Here is a 5,000-nt window from a genome sequence, read left to right as displayed (position 1 = left end):
TTGCCATGTGTTTCTTGCTCATCATCAAAGCTTTAAACCCTTATTTGAACCTTCTCACCTTCTCTGTCCTGTCCCAGGGCTTATAATTCTTTTTGTCTGACGACAAGCAGCAGCAGCAGCAGCAGCAGCAGCAGCAGCAGCAGCAGCAGCAGCAGCAGCAGCAGCAGCAGCAACAGAATAAGAGAAGTAAAATAAAAACTTTCACACCTGCGGCCATACCACCCTGAAAGCGCCCGATCTCGTCTGATCTCGGAAGCTAAGCAGGGTTGGGCCTGGTTAGTACCTGGATGGGAGACCGCCTGGGAATACCAGGTGTTGTAGGCTTTTAATTTTTTCTCACAGTCCGGGGAGAGCTTTTTGCCATGTGTTTCTTGCTCATCATCAAAGCTTTAAACCCTTATTTGAACCTTCTCACCTTCTCTGTCCTGTCCCAGGGCTTATAATTCTTTTTGTCTGACGACAAGCAGCAGCAGCAGCAGCAGCAGCAGCAGCAGCAGCAGCAGCAGCAGCAGCAACAGCAGCAACAGAATAAGAGAAGTAAAATAAAAAACTTTCACACCTGCGGCCATACCACCCTGAAAGCGCCCGATCTTGTCTGATCTCGGAAGCTAAGCAGGGTTGGGCCTGGTTAGTACCTGGATGGGAGACCGCCTGGGAATACCAGGTGTTGTAGGCTTTTAATTTTTTCTCACAGTCCGGGGAGAGCTTTTTGCCATGTGTTTCTTGCTCATCATCAAAGCTTTAAACCCTTGTTTGAACCTTCTCACCTTCTCTGTCCTGTCCCAGGGCTTATAATTCTTTCTGTCTGACGACAAGCAGCAGCAGCAGCAGCAGCAGCAGCAGCAGCAGCAGCAGCAGCAACAGAATAAGAGAAGTAAAATAAAAAACTTTCACACCTGCGGCCATACCACCCTGAAAGCGCACGATCTCGTCTGATCTCGGAAGCTAAGCAGGGTTGGGCCTGGTTAGTACCTGGATGGGAGACCGCCTGGGAATACCAGGTGTTGTAGGCTTTTAATTTTTTCTCACAGTCCGGGGAGAGCTTTTTGCCATGTGTTTCTTGCTCATCATCAAAGCTTTAAACCCTTATTTGAACCTTCTCACCTTCTCTGTCCTGTCCCAGGGCTTATAATTCTTTTTGTCTGACGACAAGCAGCAGCAGCAGCAGCAGCAGCAGCAGCAGCAGCAGCAGCAGCAGCAGCAACAGAATAAGAGAAGTAAAATAAAAAACTTTCACACCTGCGGCCATACCACCCTGAAAGCGCCCGATCTCGTCTGATCTCGGAAGCTAAGCAGGGTTGGGCCTGGTTAGTACCTGGATGGCAGACCGCCTGGGAATACCAGGTGTTGTAGGCTTTTAATTTTTTCTCACAGTCCGGGGAGAGCTTTTTGCCATGTGTTTCTTGCTCATCATCAAAGCTTTAAACCCTTATTTGAACCTTCTCACCTTCTCTGTCCTGTCCCAGGGCTTATAATTCTTTCTGTCTGACGACAAGCAGCAGCAGCAGCAGCAGCAGCAGCAGCAGCAGCAGCAGCAGCAGCAGCAGCAGCAGCAGCAGCAGCAGCAGCAGCAGCAACAGAATAAGAAAAGTAAAATAAAGAGCTTTCACACCTGCGGCCATACCACCCTGAAAGCGCCTGATCTCGTCTGATCTCGGAAGCTAAGCAGGGTTGGGCCTGGTTAGTACCTGGATGGGAGACCGCCTGGGAATACCAGGTGTTGTAAGCTTTTTCTTTTCTCACAGTCCGGGGAGAGCTTTTTGCCATGTGTTTCTTGCTCATCATCAAAGCTTTAAACCCTTATTTGAACCTTCTCACCTTCTCTGTCCTGTCCCAGGGCTTATAATTCTTTCTGTCTGACGACAAGCAGCAGCAGCAGCAGCAGCAGCAGCAGCAGCAGCAGCAGCAGCAGCAGCAGCAGCAGCAGCAGCAGCAGCAGCAACAGAATAAGAGAAGTAAAATAAAAAACTTTCACACCTGCGGCCATACCACCCTGAAAGCGCCCGATCTCGTCTGATTTCGGAAGCTAAGCAGGGTTGGGCCTGGTTAGTACCTGGGTGGGAGACCGCCTGGGAATACCAGGTGTTGTAGGCTTTTTCTTTTCTCACAGTCCGGGGAGAGCTTTTTGCCATGTGTTTCTTGCTCATCATCAAAGCTTTAAACCCTTATTTGAACCTTCTCACCTTCTCTGTCCTGTCCCAGGGCTTATAATTCTTTCTGTCTGACGACAAGCAGCAGCAGCAGCAGCAGCAGCAGCAGCAGCAGCAGCAGCAGCAGCAGCAGCAGCAGCAGCAACAGAATAAGAGAAGTAAAATAAAAGACTTTCACACCTGCAGCCATTCCACCCTGAAAGCGCCCGATCTCGTCTGATCTCGGAAGCTAAGCAGGGTTGGGCCTGGTTAGTACCTGGATGGGAGACCGCCTGGGAGTACCAGGTGTTGTAGGCTTTTTCTTTTCTCACAGTCCGGGGAGAGCTTTTTGCCATGTGTTTCTTGCTCATCATCAAAGCTTTAAACCCTTATTTGAACCTTCTCACCTTCTCTGTCCTGTCCCAGGGCTTATAATTCTTTCTGTCTGATGAGCAGCAGCAGCAGCAGCAGCAGCAGCAGCAGCAGCAGCAGCAGCAGCAGCAGCAGCAGCAGCAGCAGCAGCAGCAGCAGCAGCAGCAGCAGCAGAATAAGAGAAGTAAAATAAAAAACTTTCACACCTGCGGCCATACCACCCTGAAAGCGCCCGCTCTCGTCTGATCTCGGAAGCTAAGCAGGGTTGGGCCTGGTTAGTACCTGGATGGGAGACCGCCTGGGAATACCAGGTGTTGTAGGCTTTTAATTTTTTCTCACAGTCCGGGGAGAGCTTTTTGCCATGTGTTTCTTGCTCATCATCAAAGCTTTAAACCCTTATTTGAACCTTCTCACCTTCTCTGTCCTGTCCCAGGGCTTATAATTCTTTTTGTCTGACGACAAGCAGCAGCAGCAGCAGCAGCAGCAGCAGCAGCAGCAGCAGCAGCAGCAGCAGCAGCAGCAGCAACAGAATAAGAGAAGTAAAATAAAAAACTTTCACACCTGCGGCCATACCACCCTGAAAGCGCCCGATCTCGTCTGATCTCGGAAGCTAAGCAGGGTTGGGCCTGGTTAGTACCTGGCTGGGAGACCGCCTGGGAATACCAGGTGTTGTAGGCTTTTAATTTTTTCTCACAGTCCGGGGAGAGCTTTTTGCCATGTGTTTCTTGCTCATCATCAAAGCTTTAAACCCTTATTTGAACCTTCTCACCTTCTCTGTCCTGTCCCAGGGCTTATAATTCTTTTTGTCTGACGACAAGCAGCAGCAGCAGCAGCAGCAGCAGCAGCAGCAGCAGCAGCAGCAGCAGCAGCAGCAGCAGCAGCAGCAACAGAATAAGAGAAGTAAAATAAAAAACTTTCACACCTGCGGCCATACCACCCTGAAAGCGCCCGATCTCGTCTGATCTCGGAAGCTAAGCAGGGTTGGGCCTGGTTAGTACCTGGATGGCAGACCGCCTGGGAATACCAGGTGTTGTAGGCTTTTAATTTTTTCTCACAGTCCGGGGAGAGCTTTTTGCCATGTGTTTCTTGCTCATCATCAAAGCTTTAAACCCTTATTTGAACCTTCTCACCTTCTCTGTCCTGTCCCAGGGCTTATAATTCTTTCTGTCTGACGACAAGCAGCAGCAGCAGCAGCAGCAGCAGCAGCAGCAGCAGCAGCAGCAGCAGCAGCAGCAACAGAATAAGAGAAGTAAAATAAAAAACTTTCACACCTGCGGCCATACCACCCTGAAAGCGCCCGATCTCGTCTGATCTCGGAAGCTAAGCAGGGTTGGGCCTGGTTAGTACCTGGATGGCAGACCGCCTGGGAATACCAGGTGTTGTAGGCTTTTAATTTTTTCTCACAGTCCGGGGAGAGCTTTTTGCCATGTGTTTCTTGCTCATCATCAAAGCTTTAAACCCTTATTTGAACCTTCTCACCTTCTCTGTCCTGTCCCAGGGCTTATAATTCTTTCTGTCTGACGACAAGCAGCAGCAGCAGCAGCAGCAGCAGCAGCAGCAGCAGCAACAGAATAAGAAAAGTAAAATAAAGAGCTTTCACACCTGCGGCCATACCACCCTGAAAGCGCCCGATCTCGTCTGATTTCGGAATCTAAGCAAGGTTGGGCCTGGTTAGTACCTGGATGGGAGACCGCCTGGGAATACCAGGTGTTGTAGGCTTTTTCTTTTCTCACAGTCCGGGGAGTGCTTTTTGCCATGTGTTTCTTGCTCATCATCAAAGCTTTAAACCCTTATTTGAACCTTCTCACCTTCTCTGTCCTGTCCCAGGGCTTATAATTCTTTCTGTCTGACGACAAGCAGCAGCAGCAGCAGCAACAGCAGCAGCAGCAGCAGCAGCAGCAGCAGCAGCAGCAGCAGCAGCAGAATAAGAGAAGTAAAATAAAAAACTTTCACACCTGCGGCCATACCACCCTGAAAGCGCCCGATCTCGTCTGATCTCGGAAGCTAAGCAGGGTTGGGCCTGGTTAGTACCTGGATGGGAGACCGCCTGGGAATACCAGGTGTTGTAGGCTTTTAATTTTTTCTCACAGTCCGGGGAGAGCTTTTTGCCATGTGTTTCTTGCTCATCATCAAAGCTTTAAACCCTTATTTGAACCTTCTCACCTTCTCTGTCCTGTCCCAGGGCTTATAATTCTTTCTGTCTGACGACAAGCAGCAGCAGCAGCAGCAGCAGCAGCAGCAGCAGCAGCAGCAGCAGCAGCAGCAGCAGCAGCAGCAACAGAATAAGAAAAGTAAAATAAAGAGCCTTCACACCTGCGGCCATACCACCCTGAAAGCGCCCAATCCCGTCTGATCTCAGAAGCTAAGCAGGGTTGGGCCTGGTTAGTACCTGGATGGGAGACCGCCTGGGAATACCAGGTGTTGTAGGCTTTTTCTTTTCTCACAGTCCGGGGAGAGCTTTTTGCCATGTGTTTCTTGCTCATCATCAAAGCTTTAAAC

At 49.9% G+C, this 5,000-nt stretch overlaps 14 non-coding genes across 14 annotated transcripts; all 14 read left to right on the top strand.

Moving 5' to 3' along the window:
* Window positions 1-205: 205 nt before the first annotated feature.
* On the top strand, window positions 206-324 carry LOC128476414 (5S ribosomal RNA). Its single transcript, XR_008347426.1, has one exon. It is a non-coding gene; the product is annotated as a 5S ribosomal RNA (ribosomal RNA).
* Window positions 325-557: 233 nt separating this feature from the next.
* On the top strand, window positions 558-676 carry LOC128477951 (5S ribosomal RNA). The gene has a single exon (XR_008348897.1). It is a non-coding gene; the product is annotated as a 5S ribosomal RNA (ribosomal RNA).
* Window positions 677-894: 218 nt separating this feature from the next.
* On the top strand, window positions 895-1,013 carry LOC128478041 (5S ribosomal RNA). The gene has a single exon (XR_008348982.1). It is a non-coding gene; the product is annotated as a 5S ribosomal RNA (ribosomal RNA).
* A 224-nt stretch (window positions 1,014-1,237) lies between these two features.
* On the top strand, window positions 1,238-1,356 carry LOC128477843 (5S ribosomal RNA). The gene has a single exon (XR_008348795.1). It is a non-coding gene; the product is annotated as a 5S ribosomal RNA (ribosomal RNA).
* A 254-nt stretch (window positions 1,357-1,610) lies between these two features.
* Window positions 1,611-1,729, top strand: LOC128478498 (5S ribosomal RNA). Its single transcript, XR_008349414.1, has one exon. It is a non-coding gene; the product is annotated as a 5S ribosomal RNA (ribosomal RNA).
* Window positions 1,730-1,975: 246 nt separating this feature from the next.
* Window positions 1,976-2,094, top strand: LOC128477984 (5S ribosomal RNA). Its single transcript, XR_008348928.1, has one exon. It is a non-coding gene; the product is annotated as a 5S ribosomal RNA (ribosomal RNA).
* Window positions 2,095-2,328: 234 nt separating this feature from the next.
* LOC128478063 (5S ribosomal RNA) lies at window positions 2,329-2,447 on the top strand. Its single transcript, XR_008349003.1, has one exon. It is a non-coding gene; the product is annotated as a 5S ribosomal RNA (ribosomal RNA).
* A 258-nt stretch (window positions 2,448-2,705) lies between these two features.
* On the top strand, window positions 2,706-2,824 carry LOC128478431 (5S ribosomal RNA). The gene has a single exon (XR_008349350.1). It is a non-coding gene; the product is annotated as a 5S ribosomal RNA (ribosomal RNA).
* Window positions 2,825-3,060: 236 nt separating this feature from the next.
* Window positions 3,061-3,179, top strand: LOC128477049 (5S ribosomal RNA). The gene has a single exon (XR_008348038.1). It is a non-coding gene; the product is annotated as a 5S ribosomal RNA (ribosomal RNA).
* Window positions 3,180-3,421: 242 nt separating this feature from the next.
* Window positions 3,422-3,540, top strand: LOC128477842 (5S ribosomal RNA). Its single transcript, XR_008348794.1, has one exon. It is a non-coding gene; the product is annotated as a 5S ribosomal RNA (ribosomal RNA).
* A 230-nt stretch (window positions 3,541-3,770) lies between these two features.
* LOC128477841 (5S ribosomal RNA) lies at window positions 3,771-3,889 on the top strand. The gene has a single exon (XR_008348793.1). It is a non-coding gene; the product is annotated as a 5S ribosomal RNA (ribosomal RNA).
* Window positions 3,890-4,101: 212 nt separating this feature from the next.
* On the top strand, window positions 4,102-4,220 carry LOC128479449 (5S ribosomal RNA). Its single transcript, XR_008350325.1, has one exon. It is a non-coding gene; the product is annotated as a 5S ribosomal RNA (ribosomal RNA).
* A 234-nt stretch (window positions 4,221-4,454) lies between these two features.
* LOC128476412 (5S ribosomal RNA) lies at window positions 4,455-4,573 on the top strand. The gene has a single exon (XR_008347424.1). It is a non-coding gene; the product is annotated as a 5S ribosomal RNA (ribosomal RNA).
* Window positions 4,574-4,812: 239 nt separating this feature from the next.
* On the top strand, window positions 4,813-4,931 carry LOC128478925 (5S ribosomal RNA). Its single transcript, XR_008349822.1, has one exon. It is a non-coding gene; the product is annotated as a 5S ribosomal RNA (ribosomal RNA).
* The last annotated feature ends 69 nt before the right edge of the window (window positions 4,932-5,000 follow it).

Source organism: Spea bombifrons, chromosome 2 (genome assembly GCF_027358695.1).
Source record: "Spea bombifrons isolate aSpeBom1 chromosome 2, aSpeBom1.2.pri, whole genome shotgun sequence".
Lineage (NCBI taxonomy): Eukaryota > Metazoa > Chordata > Amphibia > Anura > Pelobatidae > Spea > Spea bombifrons.
This window is presented reverse-complemented; position numbering and strand designations above follow the sequence as displayed.